Consider the following 23,395-nt stretch of genomic DNA (forward strand, 5'->3'; position numbering starts at 1 on the left):
CAGGTTTGTAGGCCTCCTTGCTCGCACACGCTTTTTCAGTTCTGCCCACAAATTTTCTATAGGATTGAGGTCAGGGCTTTCTGATGGCCACTCCAATACCTTGACTTTGTTGTCCTTAAGCCATTTTGCCACAACTTTGGAAGTATGCCTGGGGCCATTGTCCATTTGCAAGACCCATTTGCGACCAAGCTTTAACTTCCTGACTGATGTCTTGAGATGTTGCTTCAATATATCCACATCATTTTCCTTCCTCATGATGCCATCTATTTTGTGAAGTGCACCAGTCCCTCCTGCAGCAAAGCACCCCCACAGCATGATGCTCCCACCCCCGTGCTTCATGGTTGGGATGGTGTTCTTCGGCTTGCAAGCGCCCTCCTTTTTCCTCCAAACATAACGATGGTTATTATGGCCAAACAGTTCTATTTTTGTTTCATCAGACCAGAGGACATTTCTCCAAAAAGTACAATCTTTGTCCCCATGTGCAGTTGCAAACCGTAGTCTGGCTTTTTTATGGCTGTTTTGGAGCAGTGGCTTCTTCCTTGCTGAGCGGCCTTTCAGGTAATGTCGATATAGGACTCGTTTTAATGTGGATATAGATACTTTTGTACCTGTGTCCTCCAGAGTACGTTAATCTCTAGGAGACAGAACGCGTCTCCTTCCTGAGCGGTATGACGGCTGCGTGGTCCCATGGTGTTTATACTTGCGTACTATTGTTTGTACAGATGAACATGATACCTTCAGGCGTTTGAAAATTGCTCCCAAGGATGAACCAGACTTGTGGAGGTCTACAATTTTTTTTCTGAGGTCTTGGCTGATTTCTTTAGATTTTCCCATGATGTTAAGCAAAGAGGCACTGAGTTTGAAGGTAGGCCTTGAAATACATCCACAGGTACACCTCCAATTGACTAAAATCATGTCAATTAGCCTATCAGAAGCTTCTAAAGCCATGACATCATTTTCTGGAATTTTCCAAGCTGTTTAAAGGCACAGTCAACTTAGTGTATGTAAACTTCTGACCCACTGGAATTGTGTTACAGTGAATTTTAAGTGAAATAATCTGTCTGTAAACAATTGTTGGAAATATTACTTGTGTCATGCACAAATTAGATGTCCTAACCGACTTGCCATGTTAACAAGAAATTTGTGGCGTGGTTGAAAAACGAGTTTTAATGACTCCAACCTAAGTGTATGTAAACTTCCGACTTCAACTATAAATGTATAGCTCATGTCACAACAACATCTTAGTAGAGGGCATGCCCTCTCTACTTTATCTTGACCCTACAGGTGTGGTTATGTTACAAAGAGAGAGAGAGAGAGAAGTAGAGAGAGAGAGGTAGAGAGAGGTATAACCATACAACAAGAGAGAGAGAGAGAGGTAGAGAGAGAGAGGTAGAACGATACAACGAGAGAGAGAGAGGTAGAGAGAGAGAGGTAGAGAGAGAGGTAGAACGATACAACGAGAGAGAGAGAGAGAGAGAGAGAGAGAGGTAGAGAGAGGTATAACGATACAACAAGAGAGAGAGAGAGAGAAGTAGAGAGAGAGAGGTAGAGAGAGGTATAACGATACAACAAGAGAGAGAGAGAGAGAGAGAAGTAGAGAGAGAGAGGTAGAGAGAGGTATAACGATACAACAAGAGAGAGAGAGAGAGAGAGAGAGAGAGAGAGAGGTAGAGAGAGAGAAGTAGAGAGAGAAGTAGAGAGAGAGAGGTAGAGAGAGAGAGAGAGAGAGAGAGAGAGAGAGGTAGAGAGAGGTATAACGATACAACAAGAGAGAGAAAGAGAGAGAGAATTAGAGAGAGAGAGGTAGAGCGGTATAACGATACAACAAGAGAGAGAGAGAGGTAGAGAGAGAGAGAGGTAGAGAGAGAGAGGTAGAGAGAGAGAGGTAGAGAGAGGTATAACGATACAACAAGAGAGAGCGAGAGAGAGGTAGAGAGAGAGAGGTAGAGATGTTACTGTGATTGCCCCCTTCATTTATCAAAGGTGTGTGAGAACAAAAAAATAGTAAATGTTGCGTGCGCCAGTCTACCTGCAAAGGTTGGTATTTATCCATTTTGAACTTGACGGAAAAGCGTGTGTATCTTCACGCAAATCTCAAACCATAGGTGCGCACAACTTTTAGAAGGTTGATCAACTGTATTGCAAGCAAATTGGCTTATAGTTTGTTTGGGGGAAATGGGAGGTGTTTGATGCACAGGAACTGTAATAATGGTAGGCTATTAAAAACATTAAAACGTAGGCCTAATGATAAAACAGATACATTTGCCGTTGGTAAGGAGATCACATAGCAGCATGTCGCCTAATATGTTCATTTTACTTTTAGTAAATACTATAGGTCTAAATCATAATCATATTGCAGGACGTCTCTCCTTTTCGGACATAACTGGTTTAAATTATTCCCACTACACCACTAATAGAATGGGCCGGTAATCTTGCAGAATGCGTTGCGAGTGTTTAGGCGCCATGCATTTTTAGTTTGGAGAAGTCACTGCAACATTCTGCAACACCTCTACAGAAATGTGATCAAATTTGCCATTGCGCTTTCTTTTAGGAACTATCATGGCCCAGTTCCAACATCTTCAAATCATACAGCAAATAAGGGTGTTTGTGTTACCATAAAAAGGTGAATGGAGGGCATTTTCCAGGCGGGGTTGTAGTGCTCGTTCACGACCGCACAAATATATGGCTCTAATTTATTTATGCAAACATGCGCATATGTTGTGTGCGTCTCCACGTATGCTAGAATTTAGTAAGAAATGTATGCACGGTTGATAAATGAGGCCCCTGGTTCTTACCAGAACAGAACAGGCTCCGGCTCCACCTCCACCCCTCGAGGTTCTTACCAGGACAGGCTCTACATCCACCCCTCAGCCCTCCAGGGTCTTACCAGGACAGGGTCTACATCCACCCCTCAGCCCTCCAGGGTCTTACCAGGACAGGCTCTACATCCAGCCCTCAGCCCTCCAGGTTCTTACCAGGACAGGCTCCACCTCCACCCCTCACCCCTCCAGGGTCTTACCGGGACAGGCTCCACCTCCACCCCTCACACCTCCAGGTTCTTACCAGGACAGGCTCTACATCTACCCCTCGGCCCTCCAGGTTCTTGCGGACGGTGGTGACCTCGTCATTGGCCAGGTAGGCTGTGTGGTCCTCATGTAGTTTCAGCAGGCGCTCCAGCTCCTTTTTGGTTTCGTTGCGGATGTGCTGTTCGGGCGAGCGGTTCGTCCAGCTCATCCAGCGCTGTTTCCAGTCAGGACCCGCCATGTCATTTATCACAGAGTCAGCTAGAGAGAGCGAGAGGAGTGATGAAGGGAAGTGTGAAGAGAAGATGGGAAGACAGACAGAGATAGTGGTAGTAAGAGAGACAGAGCAGAGAGAGGAGGTGGAGAGACATTTTAATGTCTGACATATCCGACCATAACCCAGAAAGCTGGTGAGGTAAATAAAGCATTTGATAGAACAGGGGATAAGTTATGGTAAAGGTGGGGGTGTATAACCTACTGTCTTTGAGGCGTGCCTGCAGGGTCTCCTCCATGAACTGGATGGCTGCGTCCCACTGGGGCTTGTCTGTGATGGAGCGGTCCTCCAGAGTATTGTGCTGGATCACCCTCTGACAACATACACAGACAGGAGAAACTACATTACCCATAAGGCATGGCAAGACAGGAAATCTGAATGTATACCAACGTTTGCCTGCTGTATATGTGGTTGAATATGAGAGTGTGTGTGTGTGTGTGTGTGTGTGTGTGTGTGTGTGTGTTTGTGTGTGTACATGCGCATGTATGTGTGTACACGGGCGCGTGTGTGTGCAGGGATTTTTTTAATCCATGGGCATTTTTTCCGGTCACCCAACAGCGTAAAAAATATATCCCAGACAAAAGTTTGGACACACCTACTCATTCAAGGGTTTATCTTTATTTTTAATATTTTCTACATTGTAGAAGCGTGTGCAAAGCTGTCATCAAGGCAAAGGGTGGCTATTTGAATTATCTCAAATATAAAATATATTTTGATTTGTTTAACACTTTTTTGGTTACTACATGATTCCATATGTGATATTTCATAGTTTTGATGTCTTCACATACAATGTAGAAAAAACAAAGAAAAACCCTGGAATGAGTAGGTGTGTCCAAATCTTTGACTGGTACTATATATATATATATATATATATATATATATATATATATATATATATATATATATATATATATATATATATATATATATATATATATATATATATATATATATATATATAAATAAAATATTAAAATTAAAAACATTGAATAAAAAATATAATTAAAAACCTCTCCATTTGCATTTGGAAAGTACTCAGCATTTGGAATTTGGCATTTGGAAAGTACTCAGACCCCTTTACTTTTTCCACATTTAGTTACGTTACACCCTTATTCTAAAATGGATTCAATAGTTTTTTTCCTCAATCTAAACACAATACCCCATAATGACAAAGCAAAACCAGGTTTATAGAACATTTTACTAATTTATTATAAACAAAAAAACTGAAATATCACATTTACATAAGTATTCAGACCCTTTGCTATGAGACTTGAAATTGAGCTCAGGTGCATTCTGTTTCCAATGATCAATGAGATGTTTCTATAACTTGATTGGAGTCCACCTGTGGTAAATTAAATTCATTGAACATGATTTGGAAAGGCACACACCTGTCTATATAAGGTCCCACAGCTGACAGTTCATGTCAGCGGAAAAAAACAACACTTCCCGAATGCACTGTATACACATACACAGAATGTGGACACCCCTTCAAAATTAGTGGATTTGGCAATTTCAGCCACACCCGTTGCTGACAGGTGTATAAAATCGAGCACACAGCCATGCAATCTCCATAGACAAACATTGGCAGTAGAATGGCCATACTGAAGAGCTCAGTGACTTCCAATGTGGCACCGTCATAGGATTCCACCTTTCCAACTAGTCAATTTGTCAAATTTCTGGCCCGGTCAACTGTAAGTGCTGTTATTGTGAAGTGGAAACGTCTAGGAGCAACGTCGTCTCAGCTGGGAAGTGGTAAGCCACACACATAGCGCATAAAAAATGTTGTCCTCGGTTGCAACACTCACTACCGAGTTCCAAACTGCCTCTGGAAACAACGTCAGCGCAATAACTATTTGTCTGGAGCTTCATGAAATGGGTTTCCATGGCCGAGCAGCCGCACACAAGCCTAAGAACACCAAGTGCAATGCCAAGAGTCGGCTGGAGAGGTTTAAAGCTCGCCGCCATTGGACTCTGGAGCAGTGGAAATGCGTTCTCTGGAGTGATGAATCAGCCTTCACCATCTGGCAGTCCGACGGACGAATCTGGGTTTGGCGGATGCCAGGAGAACGCTACCTGCCCCAATGCATAGTACCAAATGTAAGGTTTGGTGGAGGAGGAATAATGGTCTGGGGCTGTTTTTTATGGTTCGGGCTAGGCCCCTTAGTTCCATTGAAGGGAAATCGTAACACTACAGCATACAATAACATTTCAGACGATTCTGTGCTTCCAACTTTCTGGCAACAGTTTTGGGAAGGTCCTTTCCTGTTTCAGCATGACAATACCCCTGTGCACAAAGCAAGGTCCATACAGAAATGGTTTGTCGAGATCAGTGTTGAAGAACATGACTGGCCTGCACAGAGCCCTGACCTCAACCCCATTGAACACCTTTGGGTTGAATTGGAACACCGATTGCGAGCCAGGCCTAATCGCCCGACATCAGTACCCGACCTGACTAATGCTCTTGTGGCTGAATGGAAGCAAGTCCCCGCAGCAATGTTCCAACATCTAGTGGAAAGCCTTCCCAGAAGAGTGAAGGCTGTTATAGCAGCAAAGAGGGGACCAACTCTATATTCATGCCCATGATTTTGGAATGAGATGTTCGACGAGCACGTGTCCACATACTTTTGGTCATGTAGTGTACATACATACACACATCATTTTTGTATTTATAAATTTTTGGGGATGGAAAAACACTTTCAGTGTTAAATAAAAAGACTAAAACCGTATATAAAGTACGTAGAAAAGATAATGGACCTATATATTATTTTATAATATCATCTTTGAGAACTAACAAGCACCAAAATAAAACCTAGACAATCAGGGAGAATCGAAAATTCGAAAAACAATGAATTTAGCATTATTGATTTGTTATTATGTTTGAGCGAAAGAACACTGCATTAGCCATTAGCCATGGCAAAATGCATAAAACTGCAAAAATGTATTTCAGCTCCATGGAGAAATGTGTAGAATTGCAGGAAATTGTCTTAAAAACGTAAACATTTCTCTACACTGCCAAGACACGAACCTCTAAAATGTTCTCTAAAATTCACGGCGCCCATTGCCACGGCAACCACCTAAGCTCATTGTGTGTTTGTACCAGGCTGTCCATGGCTGTCTCGTTCCACTTGTGCCTCTTGATGCTCTCGTCCTTCACCGCCTCCTTCAGCTTGTCAAAGATGTCGTCCTGGTCCTTCCCTCTGTACTCAGCCATGAAGCGGGCAAACTCCTCCTGCAGAGTCTCCCAGGCAACCTGGGAGGGAACAGAGGACAGAGGGCCTTCTATCAACTCAACACCATGGCCAGCTACAGACAACACTGACAAACCTACAATACCCGTATACCACTCCTGTCATACCAACCAGAACACGCAAATTTGACTGGCACAGTAAATCCATTCATCTTCAATTATCAAAATAATCTCTTGACTTAGTCCTGACATGACACCAACATCTCCTAATGACATTTATGTCCACGGTTAGCGAGAAGAGGTTTAGAGAGCTATTGAGGCAGCAGCAGTGGAACTCTACCTCTAATGCTTTGTGAGGCAGCTGCTTGTCCGTCCACTGTTTGAGCTTGATGTCCACGGTGGTGTTGAAGGTACCAGAGTTCATGGTCTGGGCTGCAGGCAGGTAGATGTTCTCGATGACGTGGGTGGACACACGCTCCCACAGCTTCTTCTGCAGGATGGCCTCCCTACAGAGTTAAGATAGGAAAACAAGCACTTCTTGGTTGGACACCAGTTTGAGACGACACTGTGTGAGTGTACATTAACAGTCTAAAGTAGTGGCCTGTGTGGTTCAGCGGTTAGTTCCTCAAACCCCGGCGCACACATAACCTACACCAGAGTCGGCATGGGTTCGAATCCAACCCAGTGCCCTCCTGTACCTCTCCTGTCTTCTCTTCACGGTCCTATCTCAATAAATAAATATAAACCCACAAATAAAAAGCCTCAAGTTGCTTCCTTTGGTTATGTCCTCTCCACATTTACAACTTATCTGAACAGGCATGATAGCTGAAAGCAATAGGGCAGAAAGTGGTTGTGATATGTCCTTTGACTTGGCCAGATCTTTCATATATCAGGTTTTATGAAGGGACGGAAAATATCCTGTTTGGCAAAGGAGATAAACCCTTACTATTCAGACTGAACTTTACTGTAGAGTCCCAATGGCTGCGACCCAAATGGTGCCCTGCTCCCTACAAAGGGTGTCATTTGGTCCGCATAGCCATGAAAGCCCAGCAGCTTGTTCACTAAAGCAAGGCTCTTTATCTGAACAGGGCTCTGTGACAATGGGACAAACCCCAGCTCAATCCCCATGGGCTTCTGTAAAGACTAATTTATCATAAACACACCCACACCCACCACAGCTTCTACAACATTACATTGACATTTGAGTCATTTAGCAGACGCTCTTATCCAGAGCGACTTACAGTTAGTGAGTGCATACATTTTTCATACTGGCCCCCCGTGGGAATAGAACCCACAACCCTGGCGTTGCAAGCGCCATGCTCTACCAACTGAGCTACAGGAGGCTCCTATAGCTGGCTGACGGGCATTTCAGACTTAGTTTAACAGCCTTTGAATATGAAGCATTCAACACTCAGTTGATGTTGGCCATGTAAAAATTATAAAATGTTTTTTAAAAAAATCTATAAATAGTCAATAATAATGTACATAAGCTGCAGGTGATGAAACATCATTTAAATGGGAAACATCAGGGCAAATACTAACCAGTGTTTCGGTGTCACTTGACTCAAGCTAATGACTTCGTCCAAGATTTAGTTCTTGGCTTTTTCGAAGAGTTCATTCTGGGAGGAAAAGAGGAACAGAAGACTCGTGATTATTGGATGGAATCTGGCACTCCAATATGGCAGCTCTCAAAATCAGTAGACAGTTGAAGGACAATATTGTTGACTTGACATACCCTGTCCAGCTCTCTCAGACGGGGGTAGTTGTTCTTCCACTCAGTTTCCAGGTTGAAGCGGGACGCTGAGGAAGGAGAGGACAGATCGTTTCTCATAGAGAGTCTGTTTATACGTCTTTAACTGCTCTGTACTGTATTGAATGTACTAACTAAAAAGCCACAGAATAAGTTACAGAGGTATAAATCTGAGACATTATAATGGATATACGGTATACAAAAAGTGAGTGAGAATCAATACTATGTTTTTTGCCTCCATCGCTAAAGGTCCAAGCCAGGGTTGAGAGTCAGGCTGCCCCCAGACAGTAGCAGGTGAGCTAGTTGGTTAGACAGTCAGGCTGCCCCAGACAGTAGCAGGTGAGCTAGTTGGTTAGACAGTCAGGCTGCCCCCAGACAGTAGCAGGTGAGCTAGTTGGTTAGACAGTCAGGCTGCCCCAGACAGTAGCAGGTGAGCTAGCTGGTTAGACAGTCAGGCTGCCCCAGACAGTAGCAGGTGAGCTAGTTGGTTAGACAGTCAGGCTGCCCCAGACAGTAGCAGGTGAGCTAGTTGGTTAGACAGTCAGGCTGCCCCCAGACAGTAGCAGGTGAGCTAGTTGGTTAGACAGTCAGGCTGCCCCAGACAGTAGCAGGTGAGCTAGTTGGTTAGACAGTCAGGCTGCCCCCAGACAGTAGCAGGTGAGCTAGTTGGTTAGACAGTCAGGCTGCCCCAGACAGTAGCAGGTGAGCTAGTTGGTTAGACAGTCAGGCTGCCCCAGACAGTAGCAGGTGAGCTAGTTCGTTAGACAGTCAGGCTGCCCCCAGACAGTAGCAGGTGAGCTAGTTGGTTAGACAGTCAGGCTGCCCCCAGACAGTAGCAGGTGAGCTAGCTGGTTAGACAGTCAGGCTGCCCCAGACAGTAGCAGGTGAGCTAGTTGGTTAGACAGTCAGGCTGCCCCAGACAGTAGCAGGTGAGCTAGTTGGTTAGACAGTCAGGCTGCCCCAGACAGTAGCAGGTGAGCTAGTTGGTTAGACAGTCAGGCTGCCCCAGACAGTAGCAGGTGAGCTAGTTGGTTAGACAGTCAGGCTGCCCCAGACAGTAGCAGGTGAGCTAGCTGGTTAGACAGTCAGGCTGACCCAGACAGTAGCAGGTGAGCTAGTTGGTTAGACAGTCAGGCTGCCCCAGACAGTAGCAGGTGAGCTAGCTGGTTAGACAGTCAGGCTGACCCAGACAGTAGCAGGTGAGCTAGTTGGTTAGACAGTCAGGCTGCCCCAGACAGTAGCAGGTGAGCTAGCTGGTTAGACGGTCTCATTTTATTGTCCGAATGTCTCATCTGTTGGTGTTATGACTTAACCAGTAGAACTATTGAAAACGTCACTAACAAGCAGTTTGCATAAGGACAGCTTCACTACTACCTGCTTTGATGATAAATAGAACCTCCTATGTTCGCACGAACACCGGGGCAGTAGGGATGGCGCCGTGGCTGAGATCACTCGCTAGAGAACACGCTCTTAATCAAAAGCCCAATCCAAAAGCCCACCCGGGGTGGGCGGGTTATTGGGCCAGGGTGTCCGGCGCCAGGCTCGGTGCCTGTGAGGAGGGGCTTTGACGTGCAGCAGATCAACAACACGCCACACAATGGGAAGGAGAGCAACAGGGACACACCTCAGCCACAGGGCCATAAATCTAGTCCCTGCTGCTACAGTTAGTGAGGACCACCGGCTGTCTGGGATAATGGCCACTTGGAAGCAGCGCCGGGCGAGGGGAGAAGTGTGGCAGGATGGGCGAGGACAAGAAGGGGAAGGTGGGAGCGAGCAGAGAGGAAAAGTGTGCATCACTTGCTAACGAAGCTGGGTGGTGGTGCTCAGCCATGGATGTAAGAGGAGGTAGATGACTAGATGGCCTAGCATGAAGGAAAGGAGCAGGTGTTATAGCGGGTGCAGTGGAATGCTTATGCTACTAGCTCCTAACGAGGTAGTAAAATGTCAAACAAGTACACAAATAATTACAAATATAACAAGAAATCTTGAACAAATCCAATTAACCTAAATAGCACTAACAGCAATCCAAATGCTATCTACACGTATATACACTGGATGAATTAACACAATATATACTATGAATGATATGTACAGCAGTAGATATACTAGAGTGAGCTACAGTATGTCAAGAATCCAGTGTACAGCAGCTAAGAACTTTTTAAACTTCAGATGATATTCTTCATGTGCAACAGTCTGGTTATAGACCGGGACCGTTTCAGCAGCTACGCTCGTCTTAAACGTGTTAAATAGCTTAGATCATAGGAATCACTGTGCTGCCATATTTACAGACCTATCCAAGGCCTTTTATACTGTCGACCGTCCCCTACTCATTCAAAGGTTGTCTGAAATGGGCCTTGACCAGGCGTTTTTTGCAAGTGGTTTGGGAACTAGACAGGACACAATGTGTATGCTTTCTGATGGTGCCAAGTTACCTCGATATTACTAAAGGTTTCCCGCAGGGGTTGATTTGGGGATCTGTCCTCATTACAATCTGTGTCAGGCTATGTTAGAGCTCCAATCTGATTTTGTTGCCTTGCAGAAAGCCCTTGTTGATTTAAAATTGGTCCTTAATGCGGGAAAAACTAAATGATGGTTTACACATTTATGCATTGGATGGTTCTCTCGTCGAGCAGGTTCCAGCCTATAAATATCTGGGATTTTGGATTTACAAAAATGTGACGTTTAAAAAAAAAAACATACGGATGAATTCGTTAAGCTGAGATTTAAAGAAGGCTTCTTTTATAGAAATAGATCATGCGCCTCTCCCTAAACATTAGGAAACAGGTTGTCCAGGCAACCTTCCTGCCAGCTCTTGATTATGGTGACACCATTTATCAGAATGCAGCAGCCACTTCTCTAAAACCCTTGGATGTAGTGTATAATATAACCCTTGGATGTAGTGTATAATAAAACCCTTGGATGTAGTGTATAATATAACCCTTGGATGTAGTGTATAATATAACCCTTGGATGTAGTGTATAATATAACCCTTGGATGTAGTGTATAATATAACCCTTGGATGTAGTGTATAATATAACCCTTGGATGTAGTGTATAATATAACCCTTGGATGTAGTGTATAATATAACCCTTGGATGTAGTGTATAATATAACCCTTGGATGTAGTGTATAATATAACCCTAGGATGTAGTGTATAATAAAACCCTTGGATGTAGTGTATAATATAACCCTTGGATGTAGTGTATAATATAACCCTTGGATGTAGTGTATAATATAACCCTTGGATGTAGTGTATAATATAACCCTTGGATGTAGTGTATAATATAACCCTTGGATGTAGTGTATAATATAACCCTTGGATGTAGTGTATAATATAACCCTTGGATGTAGTGTATAATATAACCCTTGGATGTAGTGTATAATATAACCCTTGGATGTAGTGTATAATATAACCCTTGGATGTAGTGTATAATATAACCCTTGGATGTAGTGTATAATATAACCCTTGGATGTAGTGTATAATATAACCCTTGGATGTAGTGTATAATATAACCCTTGGATGTAGTGTATAATATAACCCTTGGATGTAGTGTATAATATCATGCTTCCTGTTATCAGAGGAGACAGGTTTGATACTCATCACTGCATCCTTTGTCAGAAAGTCGGCCGGACCTCTAAATTCCTGATAATCACTTCATTTCTCTTTTGTTTACAAAGCTCTGCTGCACAAGCTTCCAACATATCGCACTTCTCTGCTCACAGGGTTGGTTAATTCTTGATATCCTTTGTGTCTCTACCTAGGTTAAATCGATAAGCCTTTGGGGAACACACCTCAGAGGACTATTCTGGGGCCCTAACCAGCCTGCTTACCTTTGAAGGCGTCCGCCTGCTGTTCCACTGACTCCCTGACCATCTTCCAGAAGCAGTCGGACACGGCCAGACTCAGGTTCTTGGTAGTCACCTGGTGGGCCTTCAGCATGCCGTCTCTGGGTTGGACAGAAGGACACAGGTCAGGATAACGCGTTCCAGCGCAGTTCCATTTCTATTCAATTAGAAAACAATTGAAAACAGATGGTAGGGAGTCAGGACACCCACCTGAGTAGTCTAGAGTTCTGGAAGAAGTCCTCTTCGTAATCTTTGATGGAGTCAATGCTTTCCCCGGCACTGCCTAAAGAAGAGGGGACAATAGAGATTCACATCAGTGATTCAAGGCCTGACTACGGGACTTGTATTACTATAGAACTTTGGTTATGTAATTATTACCCCAGCAAGTCCGTTTCTCCAGTGGATTATTCGGACGGGATTAAGCCCTATTCAAACAGGAGTAGTATTACTAGAGAAGTTGGTTATGTAATTATTACCCCATTAGTGCGTTATTCCAGAGAACGATTCACACAGGAAAAGTTTTTCCAAACTGCCCCCTGTAATTCCTTTTTTAATGATATATATTTTTTGACTCATGGAAGCCTGGAGGTTTTTACTCTAGGTGTGAACTCTAGACAAAAATAAGCTTTAGAAAACAATTGGTTGAGAGAATGCCAAGAGTGTGCAAAGCTGTCATCAAGGCAAAGGGTGGCTACTTTGAAGAATCACAAATATAAAATATATTTTGATTTGTTTAACACTTTTTGGGTTACTACATGATTCCATATTTGTTATTTCATAGTTTTGATGTCTTCACTATTATTCTACAATGTAGAAAATAGTAAAAACTAAGAAAAACCCTTAAATGAGTAGGTGTGTCCAAACTTTTGACTGTTACTGTATGTCTATACACACTGTGGCTTTCCTAAAGACTGTTCTAGATAGTGGGAGAGCCTGTTATTTACAGTGCAAGAATACAATTTACAAACAGTGCTAATGAGACTTATCCCTCTATAGTTCAATGGGATTTTAGGGTCATGTTTGGAGGATTTGTGGATAGGCTTGATTATGGATTCGTACTATCCAGATGGAATAATGCCATTCTCAAAACAAGCCTTGGAGAGTTCAAATAGTATTTGGAACAATTTAGGTGACTTCAAAACTTCATTAGAAAAATCATAAATTCCTGTAGCTTTCTTTGGTTTAGCATGCTCAACTACCTTCCTGGCCTCCTCTAGGGTAACACTGGCATTCAGATGCTGGTTAGGGGAGTATGACTCCCTCTGCATTCAGATGTGGTCCTCTGTAGCTCAGCTGGTAGAGCACGGCGCTTGTAACGCCAAGGTAGTGGGTTCGATCCCCGGGACCACCCATACACAAAAAAAATGTATGCACGCATGACTGTAAGTCGCTTTGGATAAAAGCGTCTGCTAAATGGCATATTATTATTATTTAGATGCTGGTTAGCGGAGTATGACTCCCTCTGCATTCAGATGCTGGTTAGCGGAGTATGACTCCCTCTGCATTCAGATGCTGGTTAGCGGAGTATGACTCCCTCTGCATTCAGATGCTGGTTAGGGGAGTATGACTCTGCATGTCCTCCTCTACCTCATCTTGACAATAACATGTTCCTTTAAAAAATGTAACAAATAAAACATAGAAAATAAAAGCGCAAAATCAGTTGTACAACTGAATGCATTCAATGGTCAAAAGTCGTGGTCAAAAGTTTTGAGAATGACACAAATTTTAATTTTCACAAAGTCTGCTGCCTCAGTTTTTATGATGTCAATTTGCATATACTCCAGAATGTTATGAAGAGTGATCAGATGAATTGCAATTAATTGCAAAGTCCCTCTTTGCCATGAAAGTGAACTTAATCCCCAACAAACATTTCCACTGCATTTCAACCCTGCCACAAAAGGACCAGCTGACATCATGTCAGTGATTCTCTCGTTAACACAGGTGAGAGTGTTGACGAGGACAAGGCTGGAGATCACTCATGCTGATTGAGTTAGATTAACAGACTGGAAGCTTTAAAAAGGAGGGTGGTGCTTGAAATCATTGTTCTTCCTCTGTTAACCATAGTTACCTGCAAGGAAACATGTGCCGTCATCATTGCTTTGCACAAAAAGGGCTTCACAGGCAAGGATATTGTTGTTAGTAAGATTGCACCTAAATCAACCATTTATCGGATCATCAAGAACTTCAAGGAGGGAGGTTCAATTGTTGTGAAGAAGGCTTCAGGGCGCCCAAGAAAGTCCAGCAAGTGCCAGGACCATCTCCTAAAGTTGATTCAGCTGCGGGATCGGGGCACCACCAGTGCAGAGCTTGCTCAGGAATGGCAGCAGGCAGGTGTGAGTGCATCTGCACGCACAGTGAGGCGAAGACTTTTGGAGGATGGCCTGGTGTCAAGAAGGGCAGTGAGTAAGCCACTTCTCTCCAGGAAAAACATCAGGGACAGACTGATATTCTGCAAAAGGTACAGGGATTGGACTGCTGAGGACTGGGGTAAAGTCATTTTCTCTGATGAATCCCCTTTCCGATTGACCTTAATTCCATTGAGAACTTGTGGTCAATCCTCAAGAGGCGGGTGGACAAACAAAAACCCACATATTCTGACAAACTCCAAGCATTGATTATGCAAGAATGGACTGCCATCAGTCAGGATGTGGCCCAGAAGTTAATTGACACCATGCCAGGGCGGATTGCAGAGGTCTTGAAAAAGAAGGGTCAACACTGCAAATATTGACTCTTTGCATAAACTTAATGTAATTGTCAATAAAAGCCTTTGACACTTATGGAATGCTTGTAATTATACTTCAGTATACCACAGTAACATCTGACAAAAAATATCTAAAAACACTGAAGCAGCAAACTTTGTAAAGACCAATACTTGTGTCATTCTGAAAACTTTTGACCACGGCTGTAGATGAGCCCTCAGGAGGCAAATAACAGGAGAAAATATCAAAACAATATCCAGATACTCGATGCTCAAATCACAGTCCCATCATGCCATCCACTGATTTGTCAGTCACATTTACTTTATAGGACTCAAGCATCTTGTTTCTAACTAAAAAGTCCAACTCCACCAGATACTTTAGGCTCTCTCTTACATGCGTTTTCCTATTATGTCCAAACCAAGTGTACCCGTCCATTTCAATTGAATGCTGACCTGTTAGATGTGTCTCATTCAGGATTATAATGTCAGGATTCAGTAAAAGTACATTCAATTGTCTTAGCTCACAGTTCAAAGCCGTCCAACCATTAAAGTTCCACTGAAGAAGATTAAACTGGTCGGCTCTTACTGGCTGGGCAGGTGAGTCTCAGTCCTCCTCACTGTCCCCGCCCCTTCTACCAGCATCAGGACCAGATGAAGGCTGTTGCATCACTAGCCCACTCCCTGTGATGTAGAAGTTTTCCCGGTCGGGATCTCAGAACAATGAGTCGCTCCGTGTGAGACTTTGGTGATCCTTGAACCTTTCATTCACTCTTCAGCTATTGTTTCTGCCAGAGGACAGCCACTTTCTCCTGGACAGAGCGTAGTTCCAGCTTGATCACGCCCGGCCCCGGACCCTCGCCCGCATCCGCTCTGCAGCTACTAGCTCCGGGTCATACTGGAGCAGAGTACCCTCGCTCTCTCCATCACTTCCTCTTCCTCTTCCAACGGTAGGCCTGCTATAATGATGGACACCTCAGGGTCGAATTTAGTGGATGGGTTTGCATGCACTCACTAACTGTAAGTCGCTCTGGATAAGAGCGTCTGCTAAATGACTAAAAATGTAAAATACCGTTTTCTAGGGTCACTTGCAGACCGTCAACTTTACAGTTCAGCCGTTTCGTGAAGCTTAAACTCATACCGTCTATTTTGTATTTAATTAGCCTCAGCTCATGCAGTAAGCCAGAGTCAGACTCTTTTTTGTCTTTTCCCCTGGTGGTCCTTGCGTATTTCTCACACATGTTGTTAACGATGTTGACCTTCAACAGTTGCTTTAGTTGTAGAGTATTTTTTTGTAGCGATATATACTCAAATTTACAAACCTTTTTGTTAAATGTTTGACACGATACACAACACACGAATTACAACACATGCGTTCTCTCGTAGGCTACACGTAACTCAATCTATACTTTTCTAAGGAAGCATAAAACAACAGAACATGTTGAAGTGAACAGTCCAGTGTTTTTAGATGTGTTTAAGATAGCTCTGATGGGTAAGGCTGGAGCAGGGAATGTATCTTACCTTTCCCGGTCACCACAGCAAAGTAGCCCAAGGCCTTCATAGGGAACAGCTTTCCTTCAACAATCTGTTGAATCTGTAGGGAGAAAACGACATGAATAAAATCCCAGATGAGAGGGCCAATGCAATCAAGTGTCATTGGATTTCATGCAGTCTGTACCTCGTGACTGTTTGAGTGTACCATTCAACTTTTTAAACTACTGAAAGGGTGCCCCTTTGTATGGAGGACTAAAAGTGCCACAATTAAATAAATAAATACACCATTAAATAATTACTTAAATGTGTCATTAATTAATTAAAATTAGAATTAAATACATAAATGTGTAATTAAATGTATCATTAATTAATTCAAATACCGATTCATTTTATGTAAAATACATATATAATTATTTCACTATTTACATTTACATTTCATGATCCTGCATTGCAGTGATTCATGAATTACTTAAAACTGTCAAACTGACCCATCAAAAGTTGGTAGGCGGAACCTAACGCCTGATTGGTTACCCTCTGCATCAAGCCAAGACAAATCAATTCCGGATAATGGATTGATGCAGAGCTACTGAACACATTCCAATACACTGGGTGGCGCTATTCACCTTCAATAAGTTCCTCTGCTTTACTAGCTACATGCTCTGGGTCAGCAGGTCCTGCTTCTACATCCTCTGCTAAGTTTAAAATGTCTCTAACCAACTCCCTGGAAAGTTCACGGAGATCCTCCATTGTCTCTATCCAGGTTGGCCTACTCTACTTCAGACCAAAGCAATGGATCAGACTAGATTCGCGTTAGCCCCGCCCACTGACTTTGATGGGTCAGTTTGACAGTTTTAAGTAATTCATGAATCACTGCAATGCAGGATCATGAAATGTAAATGTAAATAGTGAAATAATTATATATGTATTTTACATAAAATGAATCGGTATTTGAATTAATTAATGATACATTTAATTACACATTTATGTATTTAATTCTAATTTTAATTAATTAATGACACATTTAAGTAATTATTTAATGGTGTATTTATTTATTTAATTGTGGCACTTTTAGTCCTCCATACCTTTGTGGCTAAGGAGGCTCATAATTGTTTTCAGACCATTTGAACTTGTCAAATGTATTCAGTCCATGCTCATTGGGAGTACCTCAACTTGTCCACTGTTGTCATTTTCCGCTTCCCGTTGCAAAACGTCTTGAACATGTGTGTGTGCATGTGCGAGTGTGTGTGTGTGTGTGTGCATGTGCGAGTGTGTGTGTGAGCATGTGCGTGTGTGTGTGTGAGCATGTGTCGTGTGTGTGTGTGAGCATGTGTCGTGTGTGTGTGTGAGTTTATATCTCACCCGGTTAGGGCTGGCCAGGTTCTTCTCTGCTAGGTCTACTTTGGTCAGGACAAAGATGGTCCTCTTCCCCTGTGGGTCCATCTGACTGACCAGGTCTGTGACGATGCTGCGCTCTGCATCCACTGACCCATCTGATGGATGAAGGGTGAGAGAAGAGCATGTCAGGTAAAGGAGGAGAGGAGGAGAAGAGAAGAGACAAGAGGAGACATGAGATGAGAGGAGAGGTGAAGAGAAGAGGAGACAGGAGAGGAGACGAGACAGGAGAGGAACCAGGAGAGGAACCAGGAGGGGAGACGAGACAGGAGAGGATACCAGACAGGAGAGGAGACAGGAGAAGAGGAGACAGGAGACGAGACAGGAGACAGGAGAGGAGGAGACAGGAGACGAGACAGCAGACTTGAGAGGAGACAGGAGAGGAGACAGGAGAGGAGACGGGACAGGAGAGGAGACATGAGAGGAGACAGGAGACATGAGAGGAGACAGGAGACATGAGAGGAGACAGGAGACATGAGAGGAGACAGGACACAGGAGAGGAGACAGGAGAAAGGAGAGGAGACAGGAGACGAGACAGGAGACGAGGAGACAGGAGAAAGGAGAGGAGACAGGAGAAGAGGAGACATGAGAGAAGACAGGAGATGAGGAAGGAGACATGAGAGAAGATAGGAGACAGGAGAGGAGACAGGAGAGGAGACATGAGAGGAGACAGGAGACATGAGAGGAGACAGGAGACATAAGAGGAGACAGGAGACATGAGAGGAGACAGGAGACATGAGAGGAGACAGGAGACATGAGAGGAGACAGGAGACATGAGAGGAGACAGGAGACATGAGAGGAGACAGGAGACATGAGAGGAGACAGGAGACATGAGAGGAGACAGGACACAGGAGAGGAGACAGGAGAAAGGAGAGGAGACAGGAGACGAGACAGGAGACGAGGAGACAGGAGAAAGGAGAGGAGACAGGAGAAGAGGAGACATGAGAGAAGACAGGAGATGAGGAAGGAGACATGAGAGAAGATAGGAGACAGGAGAGGAGACAGGAGAGGAGACATGAGAGGAGACAGGAGACATGAGAGGAGACAGGAGACATAAGAGGAGACAGGAGACATGAGAGGAGACAGGAGACATGAGAGGAGACAGGAGACATGAGAGGAGACAGGAGACATGAGAGGAGACAGGAGAGGAGACAGGAGACATGAGAGGAGACAGGAGACATGAGGAGACAGGAGACATGAGAGGAGACAGGACAAAGGAGAGGAGACAGGAGAAAGGAGAGGAGACAGGAGAAGGAGAGGAGACAGGAGAAAGGAGACGAGACAGGAGACGAGACAGGAGTCGAGGAGACAGGAGAAAGGAGAGGAGAAAGGAGAGGAGACAGGAGAAGAGGAGACATGAGAGAAGACAGGAGATGAGGAAGGAGACATGAGAGAAGATAGGAGACAGGAGAGGAGACAGGAGAGGAGACATGAGAGGAGACAGGAGACATGAGAGGAGACAGGAGACATAAGAGGAGACAGGAGACATGAGAGGAGACAGGAGACATGAGAGGAGACAGGAGACATGAGAGGAGACAGGAGAGGAGACAGGAGACATGAGAGGAGACAGGAGACATGAGAGGAGACAGGAGACATGAGAGGAGACAGGACAAAGGAGAGGAGACAGGAGAAAGGAGAGGAGACAGGAGAAAGGAGAGGAGACAGGAGAAAGGAGACGAGACAGGAGACGAGACAGGAGACGAGGAGACAGGAGAAAGGAGAGGAGAAAGGAGAGGAGACAGGAGACGAGACAGGAGACGAGACAGGAGACGAGGAGACAGGAGAAAGGAGAGGAGAAAGGAGAGGAGACAGGAGAAGAGGAGACATGAGAGAAGATAGGAGACAGGAGAGGAGACAGGAGAGGAGACATGAGAGGAGACAGGAGACATGAGAGGAGACAGGAGACATAAGAGGAGACAGGAGACATGAGAGGAGACAGGAGACATGAGAGGAGACAGGAGACATGAGAGGAGACAGGAGAGGAGACAGGAGACATGAGAGGAGACAGGAGACATGAGAGGAGACAGGAGACATGAGAGGAGACAGGACAAAGGAGAGGAGACAGGAGAAAGGAGAGGAGACAGGAGAAAGGAGAGGAGACAGGAGAAAGGAGACGAGACAGGAGACGAGACAGGAGACGAGGAGACAGGAGAAAGGAGAGGAGAAAGGAGAGGAGACAGGTGAAGAGGAGACATGAGAGAAGACAGGAGATGAGGAAGGAGAAATGAGAGAAGACAGGAGACAGGAGAGGAGACAGGAGAGGAGACAGGAGAGAAAAGAACACAGGATCAAAGTGGAGGCGAGGGATTAAAGAGAGGGAAAGGAGCTCTAGGATATTCCTGTTTGGTCATGGAAAGGTGACTCCAGTGTTGACTCACCCTGGATACAGAGGATGATGGCGTTGGGGTTCTGCATGTAGTTCTTACTGATGCTGAAGATTGTCTCCTTGGTGTCTGCTGCCATGCCTGCAGTCACAGTCTGAGAGGAACACACACCATCGCATCACCATCACTGCTCCTACCACTGTACGGTCACTGTTTTCATACACATGTATGTGTTTCTGTACGTGTGGAGAGAGAGAAGAGAGAAGGAGAGTGTGTTTGTGTGTGTGTGTGTGTGTGTAGTACTCACACTGATGACTCCTGGTAGGTCCACTAGTACCATCCTCTGGATGCCTGGTCCTTTGACACTCAGAGAGATCGTCTGTCACACAGGAAAAATAAAAAACATTTAGTCAGCACTAACAGTCAGAGATCCACATACAGCTGGTACAATGCTGAGTACTAGTGAGCTTTCTTTATATGGCTGGCAGAGACATGGATGCATCCCAAATGGCACCCTATTCCCAAGTCTAGTGCACTACTTTTGACTGACCACTCCTTTTGACCAGAGACCTATATCAAAAGTAGTGCACTATATAGGGTATAGGGGGCCATTTGGGATGCAGACAGAGGTACAAGGCAGAAGATGTGGAGCAATAGGGAGTTCTGTCCTCACTTCAGGGCTGACTGACTGTCCCTCCTTGACACTCTTCCTCATCCTCAGCTCGATCTCATGTCTCAGGGCAGCCAGCTGCAGGGAAGAGAGAATGAACCAATCAACAAGTGAATCAGTGTGAATGAACACCAATGAAAAGATGATTCCATGGTGGGAGAGAGAGCGCCTCACTGTGTTAAACTTACGTCCTCCTCTTTTCCCAGGTCAAACTCTCGACTGCTGTCCTTGAACATGGCCACATGGTGAGGTCCCTCGCTCAGCGTCACCTAGTGGAGGGAGGGAGAGCAGCAGGTGGCAAAATGAAATGAATAACTGTCAGAGTCCCCAGTCCAAAACAACAACACTACTCTGGTAACGCTACCCATCCATCAAGACAACACAGGCCTCATTCCAGCACTCAGACTGTGGACTACAGCATCCCATATGGAACAGTGCAGACCTAGAGAGCATCAAAGAGGAAATCCATCAAGGAATAGCCACAGCAGTAGGACAAGTCTGGACAAACAACAAAGCCGTCACCCCGCCACTTAATAAGTTATATTCTTCAAGAACAATGGCTATATATCAATTCCAAAAATGGATGTACCGAATCTCAGATTGCCCCTTTAAAATAGGAATAAATTGGGTCGGCAGGTAGCCTAGCGGTTAAGAGGGTTGGGCCAGTAACCGAAAGGTCACTGGTTCGAATCCCCGAGCCGACTAGGTGAAAAATCTGTCTGTGCCCTTGAGCAAGGCACTTCACCCTAATTGCTCATGCAAGTCGCTCTGGATAAGAGCGTCTGCTAAATTACTAAAATGTAAAAAATTAAATAATCAACACTACTGTGTCAAGTAAACGCTGGCTTCTATACATCTTTGATATCTTTACAGCTACAGTTAATTTAGGTAGGGGTCTTGAGGGGGTTAAGGTAGTCTAGTAAATGAGTTCCTATACCTTGACAGGAGAGCGGGTCATCATTTCCCCAGAGCCCCGGGGGAAGATCCTAGCCTGGGCGATCATCTCCAACACACTGGTCTTCCCTGCACTCTGGTCTCCCACCACCACCACCTATAGGAGGGAGGAGGGAGCGAGAGGAGGGGAAGGTTGGGTGGGGTGGTAGGGGGGAGGAGGGATTAGATGACATGGGCGTGATAGATAGCAGAGACCTACCATTTCACAACAATGCCTTTTCCTTTGCAACAGGAAACAATTGATGTATTTCTGGCATACAGTACACTCGAGAAAGGGGTCACAATAATGTCTCCATCATTTGATTGCATTTCCAGAAAGCCATGAGCTATTTGTTGTTTCTTACCCTGGGTAGATGGTCCTGGGTGTTGTAGTTCGAGTCGAAGTCTGAGAGGATGTCCAGGACCTCAGAGTACATGTCAATCAGAGACTTCTATAGAAGAAATACAGATGGAAGAACACTTAGAGCAATGCCTGATGGGAGAAGAAGTCTTTTTATTGAGGAGACGATAACAAAATAATGTTTCGAAACAAATTTCTTCATTAACTTTTACTCACATGCACAACCCTGGTATGTGTGTGTCGCTGCGTGTGTGTCGCTGCGTGTTTGTGCGTGTGTGTGTGTGTCGCTGCGTGTGTGTGTCGCTGCGTGTGTGTGTTTGTGCGTGTGTGTGTTTGTGCGTGTGTGTGTGTGTGTTTGTGTTTGTGCATATGCGTGTGTTTGTGCGTGTGTGTGTGTGTGTGTTTGTGCGTGTGTGTGTGTGTGTGCTTGTGCGTGTGTGTGTGTGTGTGTGTGTGCGACTCACACTCACCTTGACCTTCCTCTGGTGGATGCCCTTCTCATCTTTCTGCAGCACCACTTTCCTCAGTTCCTTGTTCTCCTTCTCCAGTCTCTCCAGCATGCGCTGGTACTTCATCTGAGGACAACAGAGAGAGAGAGAGAAGATTTCATCTTTAAATCACAAATTCTCTCTTAAATTCAGTGCATTTATCAATTAAAAAGTTTATTTTTATTTTATTTTACCTGACTTTACAAGGTCAATGTGGTTTAATATGTGGAGTCTACTGGAGGAAGGAGATGGACCATTTACCAAATTAAACTGGATTTTTACTGTGTAAATGTGGTATAATACTGGTGCTGTACCTGAGTTCGGAGCAGTTCCTCTTGAAGCTGGTCCACCTTCTCCTTGTCTGAAGACTGGAGACGCAGAGAGCAGTCACAGAAAGAGCAGGTTCATTAAACCTCTCCAACACAAGTCTAGGAAATGTCTTAACCCATCACCCTCTGTGAGCCAGTCCAAACCCACTGAGACCACTAGCATCATGACAAACAGATAACGTGCACATCACATCACATCACATCACATAGATCAGTGGGGGCACAACAGTGGAGGAAAGACAAGTTAATGCAACAAAAGGGGGATAACTGATTCCATTCCAGGTTGTAGTCATTCGTTTGGTCTTAATCTGTATACTGTGAATCACAGTGCAAAATCACACAGGCACAAGTCAAATTCAGCCCTGGAAAAGACGGCTGAATTATCGCAATCATCAATCAAAGAGATCATTTTCAAGATTATTACACCATGATGATTCACGTGACTTTGGCAGCCCCCCAGATTAACAATTCCACACCTGCAATGCATTTTTGAGAGGGGGAGATCACAAAGCAGATGGAGGGAGACACAGCACCACTGAGCTGATGGGGACGGCAAGGAGGGACAGGAGATGAAACACACATATAGAAGAAAGACAGGGGCTTTAGCTAAGGTGATTGTGCTAACTACTT

At 44.5% G+C, this 23,395-nt stretch overlaps 1 pseudogene across 1 annotated transcript in view; it reads right to left on the reverse strand.

The window, feature by feature from the left end:
* LOC311137318 (dynamin-like GTPase OPA1, mitochondrial) overlaps positions 1-23,395 on the reverse strand; it is a 67,053-nt pseudogene that overhangs the window by 28,925 nt on the left and 14,733 nt on the right. Inside the window, exons 8-25 of the transcript in view lie at positions 22,751-22,804; positions 22,419-22,523; positions 21,953-22,039; positions 21,592-21,705; positions 20,843-20,923; positions 20,658-20,732; positions 20,292-20,363; positions 20,039-20,138; positions 17,628-17,758; positions 16,296-16,368; positions 12,290-12,362; positions 12,065-12,180; positions 8,220-8,284; positions 8,023-8,103; positions 6,825-6,986; positions 6,395-6,547; positions 3,502-3,610; positions 3,064-3,284 (exon numbers count right to left, since the gene is read on the reverse strand). The product of the transcript in view is annotated as a dynamin-like GTPase OPA1, mitochondrial (transcript). The remainder of the gene's footprint in view (positions 1-3,063; positions 3,285-3,501; positions 3,611-6,394; positions 6,548-6,824; positions 6,987-8,022; positions 8,104-8,219; positions 8,285-12,064; positions 12,181-12,289; positions 12,363-16,295; positions 16,369-17,627; positions 17,759-20,038; positions 20,139-20,291; positions 20,364-20,657; positions 20,733-20,842; positions 20,924-21,591; positions 21,706-21,952; positions 22,040-22,418; positions 22,524-22,750; positions 22,805-23,395) is intronic.

Source organism: Coregonus lavaretus (genome assembly GCF_964263955.1).
Source record: "Coregonus lavaretus genome assembly, chromosome: 11".
Taxonomy (NCBI): domain Eukaryota; kingdom Metazoa; phylum Chordata; class Actinopteri; order Salmoniformes; family Salmonidae; genus Coregonus; species Coregonus lavaretus.